At 43.5% G+C, this 24716-nt stretch overlaps 1 long non-coding RNA gene across 1 annotated transcript; it reads left to right on the forward strand.

Moving 5' to 3' along the window:
* Nucleotides 1-4137: 4137 nt before the first annotated feature.
* Nucleotides 4138-24356, forward strand: LOC141927888 (uncharacterized). The gene is made up of 3 exons (XR_012624616.1): nucleotides 4138-4854; nucleotides 22457-22610; nucleotides 24273-24356. It is a non-coding gene; the product is annotated as an uncharacterized LOC141927888 (long non-coding RNA).
* The last annotated feature ends 360 nt before the right edge of the window (nucleotides 24357-24716 follow it).

Genomic DNA, 24716 nt, shown 5'->3' on the forward strand with positions numbered 1-24716 from the left:
TAACAAACATTTGGGAAGGTAATTTTGCTTTCAAAATGCCTTCCTTTTTAAGGCTCAAGTGGCCATGGGTTAAATGAAGATTAGTAGCTGTCAGGTGCAGCAGTGTGCTGCATGGCTTGTAGACAGGTATGATGTGAAGCTGCCTGGGAAGCATATGCTGCTGCCTTCCAGGAGGCTGCTGTGACATCTTGCACATGCAGGTGTGTTTGCACGGCATGGGCTGGCTGTGCTGGTGTGCAAGAGTCCCTGGAGCAAACAGCTTCCTGCGGTACTGCTGCTCCTCCCCGCTGCCTGGCCCTGTCCTGGCACGCATCCCTGGAGATGTGGGGTGAGACTGTCAGTGACTGGTGGCTGGAGGAGTGTGCCTGGCCCTTGGGAGTGGGGACTATGCAAAGAGGGGTTTCTGGAGGTTTTCCAGCACTTCAGGGATTTTGCAGTCTTCACTCACAGGGGACATTCCTGTGTGAGCTTGAGGCATTTTCAGTTACTTTTTGTTCTAGTCCAGAACCTGCCTCCTACCCTGCACTGAATCCTCCCAAAAGGTGTTTTGTGAGTGTGCTTCAGGGATGATTTGGTGGCAATGCACTGTTACCTGCTACCTCTGGGACACTGTGGACAGTGAATGAAGGTCCCTGGCATTTTGCTAGAGTGCTGGTTTTATACCTACTGGTCTACTAGAGCACTGTTTTTTATCTTGGGATGGGCTGCCAAACTGAGAAGTCCTGGGAAGCTGCCACTGGAGATGTGCAAGTTGTGCAGGATGTTTCCTAGAACCGTAGGACAGCTCAGCAGCTGAGGACTGGCTCCTGTTCATGCAGTAGTGGCTGAGGAAGGCCAGTGAAATGGTACCTTAAGGGGACCTGTTGGAAATACTTATTTGAAGGAAGAAGTGAGAGATACTTGAATGTTGTCTTCTCATGTGGTTTTGCTCCTTCTTATTCAAACAGGAGAAGGAAGATGGCTGCTTTATTCTGACTTCTGTCTCTCCACTTAGGGAAGGTGGTTTCATGATGGTGACAGGGTGAGGGATAGTACTTTGGTCTAAGGTTTGGGAGACCCGGAGTTAAGTCCCTTTCCTGGTCTGGATCTGCATGTGACACAACTACATTACCCAGCCTGGCTGTACTCTGTGGGCAAAGTGGAGAAAATAGTATTCCCCTGCCTCAAAAGAATGAAGGATAATTATTTTGAGGCACTGAGATAAGGGAAGCTCTATAAGCATCTAAGACAAATAGATCTACTCCCACTGAATTCAGTGGCAGAACTTTTAATGGGAGCAAGATCCGGGCCCCATCTGATAAAGAATTTCATCTGGATTGCATATGGGGGCAGGCATTAAAGGACCCATCTAAGGATCTCCCCTCTGGAGTACATCTATAAAAGACCCTCTGTAGTTGTGTTCAAAGCTCACAGTAATGCCAGTCTCCTCAGGACAATTCACTTAGATCATTCAGAAACTCTTTCTTGTCTAAGCCCTGATGCTCTCCCCCAGTGGAAGAATGTGGTTGAAACTCCCATGCAGGGAAGACTGGAGATTTGTTTTTTATTTGAACCCAAAACATTAACAAATTGGACACACGTGCTTTGAGACTAGAGCCCACTCTTATATAAGCCAATGCAAAACTCTCCTTGATCCCAGCAGGATCAAACTCTTGAATATTGCTCATACCTTTTTAAAATATCTGCCTCTAAATGAAACAGTGACAAACTCATTCTGGATTTATCCTCCTTAACTGATTTGCAGCCAGAGAGGGTTGGAGATCCTCCCTCTTGGGACAGGGGAGTTCACAGTCTAATTGCTGAATGAACAACCAAGGGCAGGTATCACTGTGCCTTTTCTTGTGGCACACTGTTTAGCATGTGAAAGTCAATGTTGTGATTTAGCATTTTTTAGTATTTAAATATCTTTAATGCTCTTGAGACTGTTGCTCCAGCCAGCATAGTGCTTCTGCTCATGTATGTGTGATTTTCTTCCTCTTCATGCTAAAGTACTGACAGGTGAGTATTATATGTGTAGGAAGCTATTCAACAGAAACATATGCCCTGAATATGTTAAAATTCCTTGTAAGTCACTTGATCAATGTGCAGTATTTGTCCCCTCTGTAACTTTGCCCTAAATTCATATTCATCAACAGAGGTTGCTCGGTACTTAATGGGACACTCGGGCACTGAGTGAAGGGAAGGGACAATACGCAAACAGGGTGAAGAATGAGGACAAATGTAGATGAACTTCCTCAAACAGGCACAAAATGCTCATTCCTGAATAAAAAATGTGAAAAGGTCAAGTGCCCCCAGAGGTTTCTATTGTGACAGGCACTTAACCCCTTCACTCCTGGTTATCTGCTTCAGCTGCTGGGCCACTCAGTGCACAAGTGCCATTAGCATCAGTGGAATGTGGGGCCGGGGAGTCGTGCAGGATACGGCTGGGCGAGACTCACCTCCCTTCCAGGCAGTGGGCACTGGGTTAGCAGGAAATAATCCTTGTGGACACTGACCCTGTCAGTAGCTGTGTCTAGAGATAATTATTTCCTAACATGTAACCTTTTCATGGTCAATTGCTCCAGTATATTAGACAGAAATGTGATTTCCTTCTGTCTTCAGACACACACAAATTCTTGTCCTTCCTGCTTTATGGACATAACTTAGCAAGTGCACAGACAACCCAGTGCTCTCTGACAAATATAGTTTCTATTTTGCTTAAACAAAAATGAGGCTTGCTGCTCTTCCTTGCTGTTGAGCAGAAGGGATGTGGGATATATGCCCACTCCCGTGTTTTTTGGCAGGCAGACATTTCCCTTTAAGAATCTAATACTAATCAGTCAACTGTCAGTGTTTAGCAATCTTCTGCTCCGCCAGACTTCTTGCTTGTTGAGTGATTTTGGTTTACCTTTCCCTAGCTTGTGACGCTTCAGTGTATGCCCCTTGACACATCACCAAGGCATCTGAAGAGGCAAGATCAGCAGAGTATGTCAGTACAGCCACTCAGAAGGCATCAGGTTTGATATCGTCAGGAACGTCAAAATGAGCAGCCAGGGGTGAAGACAGTTCTCTTGCATGACCCCATGAGCTCAGCCTGCTCCTGCCTGACATGTACCCCACAAAGGCAGCTTTGGTGGTTGGGACTGGTATGAAGAGCATGAGGGAGGACACTGTTCCTTCTCCTTCCCCCCCAAATACTCCTCCTTGCTTCTCTGTGTTGCGGCCTGTTCAGCAGAGACTTGGGCACACCACCCAGAATCCTTGTGTTTGAAACAGTCACTTTTGGGAACAACACAACCAAACTTACTCATCTAACCCCTTGGAGACAGTTTGTGTGGACTGCGCTGAGCAAAACAATAACATAAACCCTGTGAGTGCTGCTGAGCATGATTCATAGCCAATATTTTTACAACCTGCTTCTCGTTTTGTAACAGTATCTAATTGGTTTAAAAAAAATGCAAAACTAGGTCAATTTGCCATTGGGCCTTGTAAGACTCTTTAGATAAATCTCCAGACTTAGCTAGAAGTTAATTTGAGCCAGACTTAGGAAAAATATATATTAATATACCCGCAGTCTCACGTGAGAAACTTGTAGGCAACGATTTGGGATTCAGAGCTATACTCATATTCCTAAGACTAAATTCAAAGCCATCGTTTAAAAGCAAGCTTGCACACGCGTATGTCCTGATCTTTAATTAGGCAAAACTCCCACTGACATCAATAGGAGTTTGACTTGAATAAGAACTGCAGGATCAGGTCCATAATTTGGTACCTGGGATTTGATTAAGCAGCTAAATTACTAGAACAGTTTCCCCATGAGTATAATTGCCTAATTAATTTTTAAAATAGCTAAGTTCAGCACTGAATATGGTGTACCTCTTGCCGCATGAAATGTATGCTGTTTAATCCAAGTTGATGGAGCTATTTGCAAGAGCCTGTAGAGTTTATTTTACAGTTAAGTAGTAGTGTTTATTTAAAGTTCAAAAATAGCCACCATTGTGTTAAAATATCATGTTTCAGAAAATATGCTCTTGTAATAGACTTGTAGTCTAGTTTGGCTATTAGCATTTCAAATGCATTTTAAAGAGTAGTGCTCTACTGCGTCCTAATTCTTGAGTTCTGGCTACTGTGATTCATTTTGCAGGTGGGAAAACACTCTGGAGGCTGGGGGAAGAACACAGGATTTTTAAATTCAGTGCTTTGAAAAGTTTTTTCTTATCAATGATCTTATTTTTTTGTTTCTGGTTCCCCAATATAATGTCTGTGTTAGATTATATATATTAAAATAAGTGTATATTGTTTGCTTTTTGCTGAAATTTCAGTCTTAACACTGTGGGCTGTAGTTGATATGTTTGCTGCAGAAGGACTTGCCTTAACAACTGAAAGATTTTTTAATTTGGTTTTTGTTTGGTTTTTTTTTAAACAGAGATCTTGTTCTGTAAAAGGAATAGAGAGATCATACATGTTTCCTAAGTGGAAAAAAATTACAGAAGGAATTGCAGTGCCAAAAAGTAGAAGCTGTTCTCTGTAAATGTATCCATGTATGCCTGTGTGTGTTTATATGTGTGTGTGTCTGTGTATATAGACATAAATAATTAGACTTGTAGTTGGCATAATGCATAATGCCTACTCATGCTGTTGACAGTTACTTAGTAATGCACACTCTCCCATTCTCTCCAGCTGAATTCTTAAGGCATTACCATGGGAATTCTCCCTTTCTGGGGTTTGTAACAGAGCTCTAGGACTAGCTGTTTTTGTGATGTGCTTGTTGACTGGCTGGAGCGGCCCTTATTCAGGAACTCCATCCAAGCATCTCCTGCAGAGAATGAAACCATCAGCTGTCCTCAAAGAAGTGCTCCACAGTGCAGCATAACGGTGAGTCTTGAGTCTTTGGTGAGTCTTTCAGAGTGATGGGATCTTGGATATTAACATGCTCAAAGCATGGCTAGGAGTTTAAATTCCAGCATATCACCATTTGAAGTGGGATACAGTCAAATGTACTCTTCAGAGAGGTAGGCTTCAAGTTTAGCAACCATTCTGCTCTTTTTAAGGTTCTAAGAACACTTGATAGGTAAACAAGATGGGACTCTGAAACTGCAGCCACAGTCTGAAATTGGCTGAAGTCTGCAGCCTTGCTATCTTTCAAAATGATAGCTTTTTTCTGTTCTGCCAGTGTCAGAGCCTTGCCCACAAAATAAGCAGTCCTGCACCCTTGAAAATTAGCAATTGGGTCCACCCAAAATGATGAGATGGTTTTAAAATGGGAAGATTATCTTTTATGTTTAAATTGGAGTCCTTTTGAAGGCTGTCCTGCTGTCTTGGTTTGCCAACTTTTATTTTGCATTCAGCTCATGTTTTGAAGATTTTCTGTGAGGATTATAGCAAGGAATAGAAGGAATAGAAACTTTCAGCTTTTGTTTAAAACAAAAAGAGATAACTGTCTTTTGGCCTCTTGATTTCTGCAGCTGAAATTCTCTGAAATATTGTGATTTAGTATCATTAGTGATGACTACTGTCTAGAAGTGATGACTACTGGTTTGGGTTCCTCTGGGTTTTAAATAAAATTTGGGGATGTCTTGGGTCCCTGTCTCTTCACCGCCCCCCCCCCCTTAACTAGTACTGATCCTCAGTAAAATTGAGGAGACTTCTCAGTCATGAAAACGTAAAAGGTAAGAAGGGAGTACAAAGTATGTTTATGATATTTTAGGGCTGTAATTTGTCTCCCAAAGCTTTGGGAAGCGTCACACCCCTTCTCTCTGTGGCACTCTGACCTCCTCTAGCGGTGGCTGGGCCACAGAGAGCCTCTGGCAGCTCCTGGCAGGGGTGAGTCTTTGGCCCGGGGTGATGTGGCTCTGGCTCTGGGATCTGGTGATCTGGAGTGGGATCTCTGCTGTCAGGGATCCGCTGGTGTGAGAGGTTTCCAATTCCCTTAGATTTAGCTGAGTTTTCACCTCTTGCCTTGATTTTTCCTTTGGACGATGCCAGAAGCTTCTTGTCAGTGTGTGTCACTCAGAGGAGCCAGAGAGATGTGATGGTTGAAGTCTGACAGCTCCTATTAGCCATGCTTATTTTTAGTCCGGGTTTCTAAAATACGAAACCAGCAAAGAACAAATACCAAGAGGTTTGTTTTTCTCTTTCTTCCCCCTCTCTCTTTTTTCAAATGCAAACATGGGGAAGAGAGCCAAGTTTCATTTTCTCCTCAAATTTAGTCTTCTTTCTGTAACTGCGGATGCTTGAAAAATCAAGAGTAACACCACAAAGGGGACATCTCTGTGTATCTCGTTCTCCTTATTGTCTTGGCTCACTTGACCCTGTTGGGGATGTGCCCTTTCATTGTGTGCTGCTGTTGAGCCTGTGAGGGCAAACAAAGGGAAATGAGCTCTGTATAAGCCCGCGGCTTGATCAGGAACCAGCTGAATTAGCTGGACCAGCCCTTGACTCAGTGTAGCTGTGTAAGGATGCAGCTCTGATGTGCCAGGGTACTCTGCCTTTAGGCAGGAGCACTGCTTGCCTTCAGTGCTGCATGGAGGGTGCAGTCAGTGGTGGGGATGCTTTACTCTGAGTGACTGGGGAATGGGCACAGCCTTGCTGGTCTTGAGGGGAGAGAAAAACTGAACTAAAACTTTAAAGAACTACTGAATTGCATCCCACTACAACAGGAGAGCAAGAGATGGTTTCTCCCTTTCACTGGGCAGAAAGCAAAATGGTTCAGTCCAGTGGTCCTCACCACAGGCTCTGGTGTGCTGTGTTGTTATCCCTGTTTTACATTCAAGGAAGTGGAGATGGATTTAATCAAAATCGTACAGAGCAGAAATGGCAGGACTGGATCTGGGGGGGGTCTGCCTCCCAGTGCACTGGACTCTTACTTTCAACATGAATAATGAAGGACCAGCTCCAAGAGGGTGGTACATAGTATCTTTCTTTCTTAAACCTCTAATGCCCTTCCAATTGCTGCCCTGGAGTTGTTTGTTTGTCAAAGATCTCCTTTCTAGCTGGCAGTCCTTTCTCCTGCCTCTTTGTAAAAACTCAATGCTTTCCCTAGTCAGTGAAGGCATCGTTGTTTTAACAGCATAAATGTCTCCTGAGGCTTAAGCGATGGTGTATTTATTTTTTTTCCTTTCTGAACTTTTTTGACTAAGCCTAGGTGAAGTGTTTGATTTATTATGTTTTAAAAAGTAAGAGTGGCAGCTGGATTTTGCTACTGTGTTTTCTTCTACCTCAGATAATTTTTTTCCACTGCAGAAATGCTGAAAATAAGAATGCAACAGATTTCAGCTGTATATATGACTGTGGGGAAAATAGTTTAGTATGGTCCATGAAAATAGGGGCCTCATTCTGCTTTTGTTTTGCAACTCAGGAGAAGATATAATACAAGAACAGAAGTGAGGTAAAGACCATGAAAGACCCATGGTGTGTTTAAAGCCTGCCCTAAAAATGATCAGTTGTGATTTGGTGAGTATGGTGGAGGTACTTGGATAAAGTCCTGTGCCACCAGCTGAATCCAAGCCAGCTCAGCAGACCCAGGTCAGGGAGGTTAGTTGGATTGGGGTTATAATTTTTGTAATGCACTGGTGTGTTTTTGTTTTTTGGGGTTTTTTTGGAAGGGGAGCTTTTAAGAGCTTTAGTGGTTTAAAAAGAAAAAAAAGATCCAAACAGAACCAACAAAACCAAAAATGAAACACACCCCCACCCCCACCCCCCCCCCCCCCAAACCACCAAGCAATAAACAAAAAACCCCAGACCCAAAACAAAGTGATGGTTTAGAGCCAAAGTACTGATAGATGTATTTTTCAGAAAATTCGTGGTGCGTTTTGGGTACATGAGATCTGGTCATACTGTCAAATGACTTTGTGTCTTAAAACTACACTTTTTTCTAAGCTTGCATGGTAATGGTAGTTTTAGTAGCTTTTGGATAGAGCTGAGAGCTGATACATTTGAGCCTCTGCAGCCAGCATCAAGGAGGCCAAAATTGTCTGGGTTATCCGGTTCCTAAACTACCCCATCATCCTGTATGGATGTGTGGGGATTTTGACTTTGCTGCATCAGTCTCTTTGAGGAGAGCAAAAGGGAAGATTAATTCTCCTAGAAAAAGCTTCCTCTGCTTTGCATCTGTATCAATTTCAGTGAATTCAGATCTCTTTTCCTTTCTTGGGAGGGTGGAGAGACTGTTTAAACTGAAGACTTAGAGAGCATGGCAGTGCTGGGAAGTTTTCTAAGCCCTAGGCAAAAACTAAATATCAGTATATTTCAGTCTGTTTGTCTGGAATATTTGATGAACTTCATTTTTATCTTAAAGCAGTTTAAGACCCTGGAGAGAAATGCAAATCTCATCCTTCTCCCTATGAAATAAACAGGAGCAAATATGTATTGGTTGCTACATTCTAGTATTTTTTTGCCATCCTTTATCCCACTGTTAAATACTTTTCCGTTTGGTTAATCCTTGGAGTGCAGAGAAATTTGTGTTTAATTCTATTGCGATCACCCTGTCTGATCACCCCTCCTAAATAGGCAGTAGGATTTTCCTGAAATGAATGAATTTGTTTGAACAAGGATGCTTTTCCAAACAATTTGCTTTGTCTTCATTGAAAAACTGTAGTGATGGATCTGCATTGCTGTCACCTGTGGTGAATGACTTCCAGCCTAGTCAGACTGTGTTTAACTTCAGTTTCTGTTAGGCTTTTGCTAGACTGGGGAACTGTTATCACAGTTTGGTTCCCATGTAGGTGTGTATGAACCTATGCTTTGATAAGCTAATTAGGCAGAGGTGTCTCACAAAAATGCATCTCCACATCCTTTAATCAGCTGTGTGACTCTGCTCTCAGCTGCTCCAAATTTAAAGAGGTATTTTCTGTTACTATCTGTCTGCCAGTTCCCTCTTCCTTGCTGTGCTCTGTGGTTTTCCTTTAAATATCTTTGAGGGTGGGACTATCTGCATGTTTGTACATTATTGAGAACCTGGGAGGGCCTCTGGGTACTGCCTTAATAAATATGTTAAATAATAAAGCCCAGAAGAGATGCTGCTTTAACAGTATCTGGGTGTACCAGTGAATAAATCGAGAGCAGATCCTGTTAGTCTCTCCCCTTTCTTAGCCAGCTGGGGGCATGGGAGATACTTTAAAAGACCCACTGTGGCAAAATCGTCATCCTATTTCCTTTATAAATACATTGATGGTTAGAATCTGTGGCCCTTCGATGTTGTTTTTTTTCCCTGAAAAATGCTGCTGCCTTCTTCTTGAAAGCTGTGAGATCCCCAAAGCTTGCCAGGCAGAAAAGCTCAGGGAGCTCTCAAAGGATGTTGCTGCTTTTCCCTCTAACCTCTTACAGTCTCTACCTTTCCTCTGTTCTTTTTTCTTTCTTTGCCAGTAAGGCGCTGTGTGCAGTCTTCTGTGAACCTTTGTGGGCCAGATTTCTCCCAGGTGCCTTTTTTCCTCCTCAGTAGCTGCAGAAGAGGCAGTGAATCTGAGGGGGAGATGTGTTTTATGATTTATAACACTTTATAAAGTGCATTTCGCAGCAGGATTGACAGAGCTGGAGACTGAAGTCCACCCAAGACTGGGGATGCAGAGGCGGGTAGGGGATGGATCTGCCCCTGGGGACTATCCCTGTGCCTCAGAGCCACCCGTGGGCTGAGTGGGGACACCTCTGCTCACTCAGTCCTTGCTTCCCTGCTCAAAGTGTCTGCAACAAGAGGGTGGGTTAGTCCCAGGTGAGCTCAGGACCTGTCTCTGCTGAGAGCTGTTTTGAGTGCAGCGCTTCATTTTACATCACTGGTATCTCTCCAGAGGTCATGGGAGGGCTTATGCATGTGACCAGGCTCCATTATCCAGGCTTATTTTGACAACCCCACCTCTTCCTCCATGGGCTGCCTCCTGATGGCAGGGGTGTCAGCACAGTTTCCCAGTGTGAGGGAGCTGGCCTTTATTCCGCGTTCCCTTGGCACTCGCGTGCTCTGTTAGATACTTCAAACAGGGCTCTTTCCCACGGTTCTTGTGCTAGTCTCTGCCTCTGCCCCTTTCTTGCCTGTAGCCTCAGGGCTGCAGCTCTCCAGCCATCTATTTATATGGCCCTCATTTGTCTTAGTCTCTTTGGCACTTATATGGCTCCCATTGGCCCAGGACTTGAATGCCTCCCAATCTTTAATATATTTATCTTCACACATGCAGACACACATGCATACCTGTGAGGTCAGGAAGTACCATTGCTCCTATTGTACAGATGGAGAACATTAAATGGTAATTGGCTAAACTGGGAGCAGGTGGTGGTGGTGATGGAGGAAGGCTGCTTACACATGGGTACAGAAAATGGCATCGCAAGAAATGGTTCATCAGCCAGAGTGCAGCATTGGGAACGCAGGTCTCCCCACTCACATGTGAGTCTTGTAGCCAGTAGAATATGAGGTCCCAGTCATGCCCTATCACTGTTTTGGCCTCTGCAATCTTGAATCTTGTTTTAAAATACTTTTGTCCCAGTGATACAATTTCAGAGGTAAAAGCTTCTATCAAATTGTCCAGCCAGGATGGAGACGGAGGTCAGAGTCCTCTTTAGTCTGTCAGTGAAAGCAGAGGATCTCTTAGTGGCAGGATCCTTCCCTCTTGCTTGCTGGTTTGCTCTTCGTGGAGGGGGTTTGATCCCCTCTTTTCAGTGGCTCTGAGCTGGGGATGGGCCCAGCAGTCTAAAATGCAGCTGTCAGCTCAGGGTTTGCTTTGTTTTGCTAGAGCGCTCTGAACAGACTGTCTGCTGGGGCAGGAATGTTTGGCAGCTCCTACACAGCAACACTATTCCTTGGCAGTCGCTTTCCGTTAGCATTTCCCAAAGATGGCAATGCTGCCAAGCATATCTCCAAATGCTTTGCAAACTTGAACAATTCTCAGTATCTTCAGTATAGAGCAATGCAACAATGCTTGTTGCATTTAAGGAGCTAAATCAAAACCCATTGGGGGTCAGTGATAATCCTGTTCTTTTGAAGTCAATGGTGTCTTCTCCTGTGCTTAAAGTTGAGCAAGCGCAAAATGTCTGGCTGAGCGTGAGCTGAAGCCACATGCCTGGAGCCACTGTGTGTGAATTGTGAGGGGAGAAGTCAGGTGGCTGGTTCCTGGGCCCATGCCTGGCCAATAGACCACGGTGCTTAATTAGTGTGGCAGCTGTTCTCCGTTAGCAATGCTTTCCTTAGGCGCCTGCACTAATGTTCTTGATAGCAGCTAAGGAGAAAAAGGAGGAGGAAATTGCATCTATATTTAATTAATACTGCATTCATATTTTATTGCGGAGAGCCCTTAGGTGAAGGAAGATTCTCAGTGAGAACAATTGCTTTTGAGTACTGGAGCCATTGTATGGTGCTGAGGAGGTGAACTTTGGTTTTAAAAACAAACCCAAATTCCTTCCAGGGCAACCTGGGAAAGCCCAGAAACCCTCTGCCACTCACCTCCCACCCTCAGGCTGAAAAGCAAGTGGCAAATTTGCTGATAATTCATATCTGATTAGCTTTAATAACTTCTAATATTGTGAGTGAGACAGACTTGGTGGGTTGCAGACAAACATCGCACTGATTATTTTTTCTTTTTGATAAGCTGCCAGGCTTGGAGAGGTTTCCTTTTTGATTCTCTGAGCTTACTCCCCTCTTCCAGCTGCATGCTGTGTTCCTTCTCTTCTGGCTCTGAATCCCAGCATGGAGATGGAACATGTCGTTAAAATGGCCGTCACGTTCCCGCCCTGCACGGTTGGATTGCTGGGGCTGATGGCGGGTCCGAGGCGGCTCGTGAGGCTGGCAGGGTTGGCCTTGGCAGCGGGTAGAGATGAGAGCATGAGAGAAATGGCCATTTGCTGGAGTGGCCTTGGCCGCTTTTGAGGCCACTTCGAGGCATCGCCTGGGTGCGATGCTGCACAGAGTAGAACGGAGGAAGCTGACGGTGTTTTGCAGTTGGCCTGAGCATGGCCGAGCAGGAGGTGCAGCAGCAAAGCCAGCACGTGCCCTTCTCGCTGGAGGCCCCGATCCGATGGGTCGCTGCTGCTGTCTCCTGCTGCAGCAGTAAGGCAAAGGCAGAGCATGCTCACTGACCTGCTGTCAGCACTCACCCCTCTTTCCTCATCAGGAGCAGACTTGGGCCAGGAAGGAGACATTTTATAGTCCAGTCAGAGAAACATAAAAAGTAGCCTTTGAAAGACTGTGTGTCGTAATAGCCCAAACCTCTTAAAAAATTATGTACACACCCTTCATGCACCATTAAGTATCATTGTTTCATTTAGTTAGCATGCAGTATAGCTCTGCTTGTACTCTGCAAAACGCATTACATCTCATTCTCCAAAATGTTGTTATACTGTGGTTTGCATTATAATAAAAATATGCAAACAATTATTGTCCAAACAAAACTAAATATAATTTAATTTTTAAATCCTCCTCCTTCTCCTTTCACTGATTCCACAGTTTTTCCTTGGTAGTGTCCAAAATTCAGAGAGAAAGGAAAGCTGAAGTCAGAAGTGTTTACAGAAAAGAGCATTTCTGCCTTCCTACAACTACAAAAGAAACATTTGTTGCCTCAGATAACTCCTAAGCAAACTGCCGTCAAAACAATTAGTGTTATTTTTCTATTATCCTCCTAGTTGAGAGTAAATAGCCATTTCGTGAATATGTTAATTATTTGGTAGGTGCAGAAGATAAGTGGATGGTATATCTCCCCAAATGATGATAAAGGTTCTATTGTATACAAAAATTTCCAACAATGATTTTTTCCAAGTATTTGGGGTCAGACGATTGCAGTTAAACCGCTCACAACTGGACCGGTTCTGCTTAACTTAAACTTAAAGATTTAACAAAAGTAACATCGGGTTGCAAGTGAAGATTGATTTTTTTTTTTACTTTCTTTTTTAAAGACAATGCAGGCGGGTGAGCAGTCAGAACTGAGTGCCTACAATAGCTGAACATTTAAATCCTGTTGTATTTCTGTATTAAGTTTTAAAGGCTAACAGAGAGGTTCTGAAAAAAAAAAATCACTTATGTAAGCACTGCAGGGTGGTATGTCTGTGTACTATTAAATACATGGTATTTTTAGATGTAAAGTAATACTGGGTTACTCTATTTAAATTGGGCTATCTGCAGGGCAGAAATTATTTCTGAATTTATCTGTCAGTAGGAACTGCAGGTTACTAGATAGATGTGTTTGTTTATTTTTTAAAATCATCCAAATATTTATTTTAGTGAGAGTGTGCTTATTTAGATTCTGGAGAAGCAGAAAACTGCTGGTTTTCCTTTTGGAGATGTGTACATTTAGGAAAAAAATTCAATATTCTGCAAAGTTGAATGCACCATTGTGCCAGATAATTAAAATGTAAATTTAAGTATCTATGCCTGCTTTGTGATTTTTTTAATACTTTTAAGTTAGTTGTCTTTTAAAACATGTGGTCAGCTGTTGTATTCACATATGGTCAAATGATCAAAGTCTGAACTCCTCTCTAATTGTCCCCTGCTGCTTGTCTGCTCTGTCCATGATCAAGGCCTCAGCAGGTGATAAGAAAGGCATGAGAACAGGCTGGAAGGAGAATGAACTACTGAGGGGCCCAAGCTGAAAGAAATAAAGACTTCCAGTACATCACCCTGACAGTAAAGAACCAAGAAAAAGTGAAGTCTGGTTAGTTCTTATTTTTTCTTTCTTTCTTGCCTTTTTTTCCCCTTGCTCACCAATCTGCATATATTTTTTTAAAGGCAAAATGCAAATGTGGTAGTCTCTGTGTATTCTCAGCTCTTATAAAAGACAGAACCAAACAGCCTGCTTCAGACGTGTTTATTTACTTGCTAGGAGGAGGAAGCTGCTAAGTCACACAGTTTATAGTATTTCACATGTTTGTGGAAATCATTGCAATTCTTTTCACTTGTGCTTGTCATTGTTTGCCTGGAGTTCACTTTGCCAGATGGTTCTTTATTGTCACTGGTGTCCACACCTCACTCTTGCATCACTTCAAGACCAAATGGTGTGAAGAGCTTTAATACTTAGAGGATTTAGTAAAAGTAAATCCACACTTTGTGGAAGGTTCATTCTCAGCTATTCAAGCAGGTCTAGCACTGATTCAGAGAGGGAGTAGCTGACCCAAGGAATGAAGAAAGGGTGAAGTAAATGGATTGTCTTTGCCATTCCTGTTTGTCCCCTGCTCTCTTGCAGTCAAAATGCCAGTGGAAAATGAAGGATCAATATTAGATTTAGAATAAGGAGTTAACAGTTAAAGAAAGGAAGACGCATTGTCAGATTCCCCCGTGCTTCCCCCCTCTGCCCCCCGCCCCGCCTCCAGTCAGTGTAGAAAACAGTTGGCTGCATTTCTTAAGCTAAATTTCTTAGGCTTGCAGTAATGTATTTGTATGCCTCATGTTTCTGGAACCACGTGAGGATTAATTTTTTACATGAATTTGCATGCAAATAGAGTACTCCCTTTTGGCTTCTGTGGAGTCGTTTCTTGATGTTTGCAAACACTGTCACTCAGATGCAAGAAGTGTGATTGCCCCATTTTTACAGATGAGGAGGCAGTGGCTGGCTGAGAAAGAAGTGGGTAATGTGCAGGCTGTCATTCAAATATGTAGGGTTCTGGGGCAATTTACATTTCATTATTAAAAATAAGTTTGAGTGCCTATTTCTCTAATTTTGCAGGTAGCTGAAGACTATTTGTCCAATTGTCTACAGCAATAAGAGTGGACAGAGAGAGTGTGTGTCTCTGCATGGATAGGGAGTACTTTAGCAGGAGGCAGGTGTGAGAGGATTTAGAGGTTATTATAGAAAAATCCTTGTGGTGATCAGACTATTATATGGCTGCTGTAAAATAGGCAAACAGGTTAATGGGGTCTATCTGCAGAGGAAAGAGCACACATCACAACACTGCTGCAGTCCATACAAGGAGGCAGAGCTGTGTTCAGTGTCATAAGTTTTTTCTGGGGGCGGTATGGCCAGCTCCAAAGGGTTCTGTAGGCTCTGTGGGTTTTAGGTAGGACGTCTCTCGGAGCGGATTCATGGTAGAAGGGGAGACATCTCATAACTTTGATGCGCAAGGAGGGTGGTGGAGGAAGAGGAAACACGATCATGTTTCTGCACAGGGCAAAGGGTGAGAGAGACCTGAAAGGGTTTGGAGCATTTTGACCGTGAAGATTTGTGGAAGGAAGGGCCCCAGTCCTGCCGGGAGCTCTGCTGGAGAGTGTCTGCCTCAGCAGTGACCCACAGAAGTGAAGTGCCCCATGGAAATCTCAACACTTTCCTTCCCTCCCTCCTGTGTTCCCTTCTGGGGTGTGAGCTGGTTCCACTTGGTCATGCTCAAGTGACTTCCTGAGCTGGGGTCGGTGGAAGTACACTGCTGAGGAGGTGAAGTACCCACCCACAAACCATGTTTAACGTGAGAATCAGCGGAGCTGTTTGCTTCTGAGTGTAGTAAACAGAGAGGCTGCCAAGTGAAGGCAGTGAAGGAGGGTGTGTAAATGAGCTTAAGGGACAGCTAGAGGTTTTATGAGGGGTGGAGTGGGGAGGTGGAAGGATGTGGTGACAGAGGAGAGGGGAGGGAATAAACAGAGCAGGCAGGCTTGTTAGGCACAGTGGTCTTTTTCTACTGCTAATTCTTCATAGGAAAGCTGTGGCATAGCAAATGCAGGGAGGTGTATTCCTTATGCTTCATTTGCACGTTCAGGCTCTGCTTTTTATAAAATGGGTGATGCTGGGCTATCAGCCTATGCAAGTTCCTCTCACTTGTCCAACCCATGCCCAGTGTAAATGGAACCTGAAAGGATAATGCTGCATTTCTTGATATTTGCTGTACAGCCCACAGTGACTGGAGAGTAGGCTGTGGAAGGAGCCCAGACCTGACTGCTGCACTTCTCCCACTCCACCTTGATTGCTGAGTAATTGCAGGTTATCTGTGGTGCAAATGATGAAAGATTTTGTTTTTAAGGGGGAACTGTTGCATTTGCTGTGTTCCTCTCCAGCATTCCTACCACATACATTCAGCATCTTGTTACATACCCCTGCCCAGTGAAGGCTGCATGATACCATTTGGTCTGTGAGCTGTTTGTAGGGATCTGAGATAAGGTGGGGTTTTGTCAGATGGAAAACTTACTTCCTGCTTGGTGAGTTTGGGATTTTCTCTCAAGGTGGGTTCAACTGCAGCTGCTTCTGTCTCACACCCTTTGAGCACAGTTTCAGAAAACGGGGAGTGGGCACATGGTTGCCTTGCCCTTGTGCTGGTATCTAGGACAATCTGCACAGTAGGTGTGATTTAACAGACCTGAGTATGAGGAATTCGCCCTTGTCTGCTTAGGGTATCTTGTATATCCCATGTACTACTAAATCCATCCCTCTGTGGGGTGCTGCTGGCTGAGGGATGATATATAACCCTTCTGTCAGGATTTGCCATGCCCCAATGACCTTCCTGTAAATATTTATTGTCCAGAACATCTAGAAGTAGGAAAGAAGTTCTACCACGATGGTGGACACACAATTGGAACAGAGGCAGCCAAATTTAACCAGCTTACAAATTTTATCTTCTGCCATCTGGTCCTCTGTTTCCTTGGGAATAAAATTGGCAGTATCCAAAGAGAGCTGTCCCTTTGCATCTGGAACTTTCGAAGCTGGTGTGACCTGCCTACCTTCAACACAGCTGAGAGGTTTGTTTTTCACAGAGAAAACACAGCCTTGGTTGTAGACACTAATGGGAAGGTAGAAGTGAATTCTGCTTCTGTGGTAGTAGTTTTTATAACACATTGATTTGTTACACATACAACAATAGCATAAAGCATTACATTGGAAATACCAAAATTGTGGTGGGAATGTTGAGAAGCAATGGATGGAAGTATCTTGTATGTAATACTGCATTAGCTTTGCAGACTTAAATGGTTCAGTGAGGAGTTACTGGTCACAGTAACTGTGAATACGCTCACATATTCTTATTTTTGTATTGGTCCAGGTTTCTTTACAGGCAGAAGCTAGTCCTTCTGCCAGCCCATGGAAAGTTCCTGAGCAAAGAGCTCTCCACACCTGCTGCTGATGGTAATTAGTGTCATACTGTTTTCTTGGAAAATGTTTGGATGCTATTTTCTAGAATAAACAAGTTAAAGTGGTCAGCAAATAAAATAGATTCCTCCCACTTCTCTCCTTCCCCCATATGCTCATAATAAGTGGCTGAGGAAAAAAAAAAGTGGTTGGGTCTCACTTCTGCAAATGGTCAAGAAAATTACAGAGCCAACAAAATCGATTTCCAGCTTTAATAGTCCACAAGCCCAAGGAGTTCTGCACAGTACTCCCTGGGGTCAAAGTAGGCTTTTAATCTCTGAAGTTCTATCCTGAGGAGGCGTGTTGAAAACAAGAATTTTTTGGTAGGGTCACGTGCTTCAGGAGGTTTGGGATCAACAGGAGGTGCGTGGTTTGTTTTCTCTCGTAGCGGTTTCAATGAGAGCTGTGAGCAGTGGGTTTGGTGGGAGGAGGCAAGGTGCCAGGCTCTCCTTCACACCTCCTGCTGTGTTGTACCTCCTGTGGTGTGGTGGGCTGTGACGCAGCCATCCCACCGCCACGTCCCAGCCCTGTGGGTCCCAGTCCCAGCACCCAGTTGGAAGGCAGTCGTTCCTGAGGCGGATTTTATGTTGCTTTATGGGTAACTGAAGGGGACAGGTCCCAGCCTTGCCTCTTTGGCATCCTTGTGTAGGAAGCAGTTTGGTTAATTACTTTGCCAACTTCCCAAGCACTGTTGTGAGAGGTCTTTGCCATGAGAGCTCTTTACAATAACAGATTATTGAGGGAGCACTCTTGGGCTAAGCAGGGAAGGCACTGAGTGCTGTGGTACTTATTTCTTGTAGGACCCAGTCCTGTAAGATGCTTCTCTGGCTGGACTTTGGTGGGAGACAGTGTGAGCCCACCCTGTCCATGCATGGGGCCTCCAGCTGACTAAAAAGGAAGGGGTAAACAGAGTGTTCACTGCTTTGGATTGGATTGTGAGGCAGAAGGGGAGCAGGAGGCTTCAGCAGGGACTCTCCAGGAGGATTTTGGCTGTTGGAGGGAGGAAGGTGCTTTCTATATGCTGTAGGTCAAGTGACAGGGTAGTGAAGAGAATAGCCCTAATGTGCATAAATACTACCTGTCAAAATGACTCTTTCTCCTCTGCAAATCTACTTAAAAATAATTATCCATGTGCCACCCTGAAACATATCTAGCAATTAAATGATAAGGTTAATATGTTACATGCATGGAGGTCAGGAAATTTGGAGGCAGTGTTGCCATAGAAACCGTAACTGCTCTCCTGGGCACAGGAATTCTTGTGGGGTCGGTCAGGGCATGGTTGTGGGGGTGGGAAATGCCGCCAACATGGTAGCAAAGGGGTGGGAAAAGTCATAAAAATATAAAAATAAACCCAATTCTTTCACCTAATTTTGTGGTGTCAGTGGAAGAACAGTGAAAGGTGAAGCTCCTCTCCATTACGCATGTGAGAGGGAATGCTGCAGTGCTCACTGTCAGGACGTGCCAGAGACCCTGCGCCTTCGGGAGGGCGGAGTTAACTCTGCTGGTTTTAGCCTCGACAGATTTCAGCTCCTCTCAGCTCTCTGGGGACACTGTATTAAGTGGGGAAAGGATGTCTTCAAAATCATACTGGTATCCTTCTTTGGCTTCTACAGCTGCAGGCCTAGTCCATAAAGGAGATGTCTGTCCCAAAGAATTGTGCTTCTGAAAATGCTGCTCAGGCCCAGCCCACTGAGGAGAACATGTGTTCAAATATACTCAAAATAATACCATACCATTAAGAGTAAGACTTTGACTCCGAAGGGGTTCTCCTGCTCTTCCACAAACTTTGAAGCCATCTAATTTTGGTCTGAGGATTACAGAATGTTTGCTTTTGTACACGTGTGTGTCTGTGAGCACTTGCGTTGGGGCCAAGTGGCTGCTCATTCCTTTCTTCAGGAGCTGGCAGCTGAAGCTCTGCCCTCGCCTCTAGGCATGTTGAGCCTGTGACTAGAAGTGATAGGGTGCCATCACCCTTTGTGATGATGAGTCCCCTTCCTCATGCCTGCAGTGTCACTGCCTGTGTCTTCCAGGTTTTGTCAATGCAGATGATTTTAGGCTAACAGAAACCCCAATGGTGAATGATGTGTCTTCTCTTGTCTAGAAAATATAAAAGGAATTTGGTGAGGAGATCAGAAATGTTGGCTTGGGCTTTCTCTGCTTTAATGAACTGAGCACTTAAACCTCAATAGTCTTGTATAGGTGATGATTCTTGTTTCAGTATCCAGGCCTCACTCTTCAATAACCTCTGAATCTATTGTTTTGCCTTTGTGAAATGGTTTGGTTTTCTGTTGCTGTCTTCTCAGAATAGATCTGTGCTTAGGTATTACCACAAAAAACAGGTAATTTTTTAAAATGAAAAAATGTCAGCTGGTTGCTGGCAGATACCTCTCATCTGGAAAAGACTCTTGGCTCATGTGCTGGTTATCCCTGCTGAGATAAAGCCAGCAACTGGAGCAAATGAAGCACTTGTGAAGTGTGCTACAGCTTCTCCCTGTAGTATGCAAACGAACTGCAAATCATCTGTGTTCCTGCAGGAAGTCCTTTATGAAAAGTAATGGGATGGAGAAGGAAATGGAGGGCCTGGGCTCTAGTGAGATTATTTTCAGTGGAGGGCAACGTGCATTTGCTGTATGGTTGGGGTATGATAATAGAAGTCTGCTTTCCATGGAATGCTGTGGCTCTTGGAGGCAGGAGATGAAAGACATAGAACGATAAAGTGGTACATCTCAGGGCATTTTATTTTATATTAAAGCATCATTTTTTGTAGCAAATGCATACCAAATGTGAGAGAGAAAGCCTATTGTGTTACCAGACTTTAAAATCAAAACATGCACAGAGATCGTGCAGTTGTTTTTACTGTAGTGAGACGTTATCCTAATATCACTTTGGTTTATTTGAATAAATTACATGTATTTGAAAATCATGTAGTAGGAATTTGACACGAGAAAGTCAGCAAAGGTACATGATGACAATACCATGAAAGGCAATGTTTATGGAAAGATATTTTCTATATACCATTGTCCAATGTTGAAACATGTTTCTTCGATTTACATTCCTTTTTTTTAAGGGTGCATAATAACTTAGTGTAGTGTTGGGAACTTGGGACAGATATAACTTAAGCAGATTTATCTAACTACACACAGTACTTTGTTGTTCGACACACAGCAGCTGCCATAGCAACTGCAAGATCACAAACTGTTATGATACCTCCGAGAAACGGGTTGTCTTCTAAAAGAAGTGCAGGCGTGTGAATTTGCATGTCAGCTTTATTTGACAGTAGCCATGACTTTTGGGGAGAAATGATATCTCCAAATGCATGCTTCTCTCCCTGTGGGATCTTCATGGTTTTTTCGATGATATTTTTTCACTTTGCCGTAATTTTTTTCATTATCATATAATTTTTTGCTGAGCAAAACCAATTGGATGTATTTTAAACTGGTCATTATTATTTCTATATACCATGATAGCATCTAATGATCTTTATAAACTTTGAGATCTTCTTCCTGCCTCCAGTTAAAAAGAGAGAAGCAAGTCCTGTCCCAGATAACTTAGGACTGAAAAAGCTGGAAGTGGAACTGGTGGCACAGAGAAGCAAAATTATTTGTCCCAGCCATACAGCGGGTTGGTGGCAGAGCTGGCAGAGAGCTGCTGAGAACAGGGGCAGCTGTTCTGTCATACACATAGTTGGGGCTGCTAACTGGCCGTTAGGGAGGACAGTGTTGTGGGCTTGTTTCAGATGTCCAACATGTCACTTCCTGAATGCAGCTAAATATGTTACTTTGTTAGACAAGATGGAAACAAGACCAAAAAACAGGGAGAGGATTGGTGGCAGGTTTCTTCCCCTCCTGTTTTTTGTCATCAAATCATAATTCCCAAATGGAGGTAAACTTACCTTCCTAACAGCCATGAGTGAGTTATTGTCCCTGCTTCACAGCTGGATGAACTGCTCCACTGAGGAGCTAACTGACTCCTATGAGACCCAAGATGAATCGAGAGGTGGGAATAGGTCTCATGAGTGGTTAAGAAAATAGCGCCGTGAGTCCCTGCAAGCGAAACTTTCCATGGTAGGTGATAAATAAAGCATGGAGTATTTTGCAGTTGTGTCCTGTCCTGCAGACAAACCGGTATCAAACAGCTGTAGCAGTGGTAGTTCACTTGTGTATAGCACTTGGCCGATTAGACATCCAAATGGCTTAATTTTCTGACTCCAGATTTATTCTCTGTTTGTTTTGAAAAGGTCATGGTGATGTGTCCCAAGTCATGTTTTATATCTGTTGGGGAACTACCATGTGTCTGAAAACAAGAGCAAACCAAGAGAGTTTCCCAGTTTTTATTAATAACACATGCAGAGAGTCTACAGACGTTCATAGATCACTCCTAATGGGTGCATTTTCTTAGAATTTGTTACTTGCTTTGTGAGGCCAGTGAGTCTTAGTCATGGTCCAGGATGTCACAGAATGCACTGAAACAAACCAAAATGGTCCTTTCCTCAGACGGCTTCCAAAGTAAGCCCGAGACAAAAGGCAACAGAAATAGTCAGATGGGGGTGTGTAAGGAGTTGATGAGAACATTGGTCTATGGACCTCTCTCAGGAAAACAGCTATTTAAGTGATGACAAGCTGTTTGTTTGCATGATGGTTCAGGAGGCTTTGAAGGCTGGCTTGAAGGCAAACAGTGAAGTCACTTTGTAGATGGTTGTTGGGAGCTCTTCCTAGCAGGAGGGGTAGCGGGGAGAAAAGCACAAAAGGGATTTTGTTTGAAAACGTAGGCTATGGACACACTGGGGAGCAGGAGACAATGTTGCAGATTCATCACACTGTGTAAAACAAATCTTTATCAACTGTTCCTCTTATCAAACTTGCTGTGAGGAGGAATCTATGGGTCTCTCCCAAAGGTGACTGCATTTTGAAATTGTCAGAGATATGGTATTGCTGACTTCAGGTGGGTTTTCCCAGTCTTGCTCCCTGGTAAATCCCTGTCTTATTACGTGAATGGCCAGCTCCTTTCCTTCTCCAGGAAAAGGGCTGTGATGCACGTTATGGGAGAACTGCCGTACCCTGTGGGGATATATCAACCAGAGACTTGTATCAGGGCCTACACCATCAACAGGCAGCACTTGACAGAAGTGGGAATGAGTTGTGGAAAGAAGGATGCAGAAAAGCAGCCATTTTCAGGTTTTTGGAACCCGGGTGGTAACTGTGACTTGGGAATTCTGAGGCCTAGTTGCTGTGCATCTTTACAAGGAGTTTGTACATCTTTGCCAGCTTTAAGTGCTCAAAATTAATGAGTTCTACCTCAAAGTTCATGAGGAAGGGGTCTTTTGCTTGTTTGGGGTTTTTTTTAAGTTGTTGGATGTGTTGTTATGTTTATGAGCTTTTAGGTCTGCCTGTGTTGCCTATTTCAAGGTTTTCTTTGCAACTGAGAATTAGAAACTTATTTTTATGGTGCATGTCCTTTTTTTTACACAGAACCTAGATTTGGGTGAGTCACGTGCCTGCAGGTTCTGAGGCTTCCTGAAAAGCACCAGCCGTTGCAAGACTTGGGAAGAAACCATGAGAACGTGCAGTGCTGCTGGTTCAATGAGGACTTTTTTATACAGCATCCTTTTTGGATTGTTTGGATGTAAGGCTGAATTACTCTTCTTCTGCACACCTTCCCCCCCCCCCCCCACCTTCCTGTTTGGGCTGTGTGGGAGGCTGATTTCTGATAGGCTTTAATATGGTATTTGGTAACATGATTTTCTCTGAGCTTTTACATGTAATCTGCCCATATTACTGCTGGATTTTTATTCCCCTTGTGGCTGCAGTGGATACAGCACAGAAGTCTTCAGGATACACTTAATATTTATGGTGGGAAATGGGCTGTTTGCAAACTAGTAACAAACTATAATAATTACTTTGCTTTCCACTTGAAACACTGATCTGAAGCTCTGACTGCCACAAAATTCCCATGTAAAGCCACATAGATCTTCAGCTGCATTTGTTGGATCTATTTAGATCCCTGCTTGGTTTCTAAAAGTGGGAATAAAGTCTGTGAACATCTCTAGCCACTTCCTCCCACACATTGCCTGGTGTGAGCTACTGTCTGCTTGGGTATCTATATACAGCATAACTGTAGGTGTGACTTTCTGTGGTTTGACCGATTTCCATAAGTTAAAGTTGCTAAAGATGACTGCAATGATAATTTAATATGAAATGCTGTAAGGAAATGCTGAGCTAGTGGTGAATTTTCTAGAAAGCTCTGCAAAGAAAATACTGAGCATTTGAAAAGTCAGTGGGAAAAAAATATATTTTGAGGACTCGAAGCCATAAGAAATTGGTACTAATCTTGGTCAGTGTTGTAGAAATATAAGTTTAATCATGATCAAAAAGCTTGTGGTAATGTGAAAACTCTTGATGGACAAATTCTGAAGTGATTTGGATTCAATCTGGGGACCTTCATTCTAACTTTCTTGGTTTTGCTTCAATTCTTTTACAAAAATTGTACCTTTATTTCTCTATATTGGGTAATATTTTGACACAGTAAAAAAAACACCCACGCACAGTTTAAATAGGTTGTTTTGGTGATTTTGAAATGTGCTCTTGATTTTTGAGGCTTTCAGAAAGACTTATGGACAAGGAAGTGTAATTAACTTTGTACAAACAGAAGCAACATGGTAGAAATATTTGATTGAATAGCAGAAGGCAGTGGCTGGGGCAGGGGATTGGATCAGATCTAAAGCAACTCAGACTTAATTCTTTTCCTCTGTGCAGCACTACCAACTGAATCAGTAGGCATGAACTGCAACAAGACTTTATCAAAATGTCTTCAGACAATAAGGAGCCTACACCCATCTTCCCTTCCTGTCCCAGCCTGTTCATTGTACTATAACCCTCTGTTTGACTCTTCTTCCTCATGTCCAAGTGACGCCCCTGGTGTCACTTCTAGAAAGCAACTGGAAGACCTCAGGTCCAACTCTGTCTCACAGCATTTCTAAAGATTTTCTTGTCCACCAGTCTCACAGCACAATACCAATACAGAGTAAGTCCAAGACATACTTTTCAGCAGTCATCAGCCCTTTTCTATGAGGTGGAGGAAATGCAAGTGAAATGTAATGAGTTGAATTCTCCAGGAGCATGTAAGGCATGCTGGTTATGTGATTTTCCTCTTCTGACCCTGAGTGGATTGTCTTTACTTTTGCTTAATACCTTTGAAAAAATTCAAGTAGATTTTCTTTTGATAGTCACTGCTGCCGCTTTTTCTGTAATAGAAAGCCATTTAAATATCCCTTTCATTGTTTTTTAGGCTCTGCCACCTAGATGGAACTGCTGGAAAAGGCATAACTGGGATCTGCACTGGAAGGAAGGAGCTCCCAGCAAAGGAGCAAAAGGCAAATGCTCCTGAGGAAAGCCATGTTGTCCTGCAAGCTCCGTCATCCCTTGCATGCTTTAACTGAGGTTAAGCAAGTTGCGAGGACCACATGGGAGAGGGCAGTTGCTCACACAGACATTACTGTGCCAGGGGTTTTCACCCCTCCCTCTGTATTTAGCATCTGCTAGTGGGAGAAGCAGTTGAGAGGATGGAGATCCTGATCTGTGAGCCAGTACAAAGAAGCCATGGGGGTGGGGATGCTCTGGTATCGGTTACAGCTGGAGTCAACCTTGGAGGAAAGCAAATAGTGGGAATAAAGGTCACAGAGGAAAGTGAGGATATCGTCTTAAAGAAAGCCTCTGCTGCACAAGATTGCCA

The sequence above is a fragment of the Strix aluco genome, chromosome 10 (assembly GCF_031877795.1).
Source record: "Strix aluco isolate bStrAlu1 chromosome 10, bStrAlu1.hap1, whole genome shotgun sequence".
Taxonomy (NCBI): domain Eukaryota; kingdom Metazoa; phylum Chordata; class Aves; order Strigiformes; family Strigidae; genus Strix; species Strix aluco.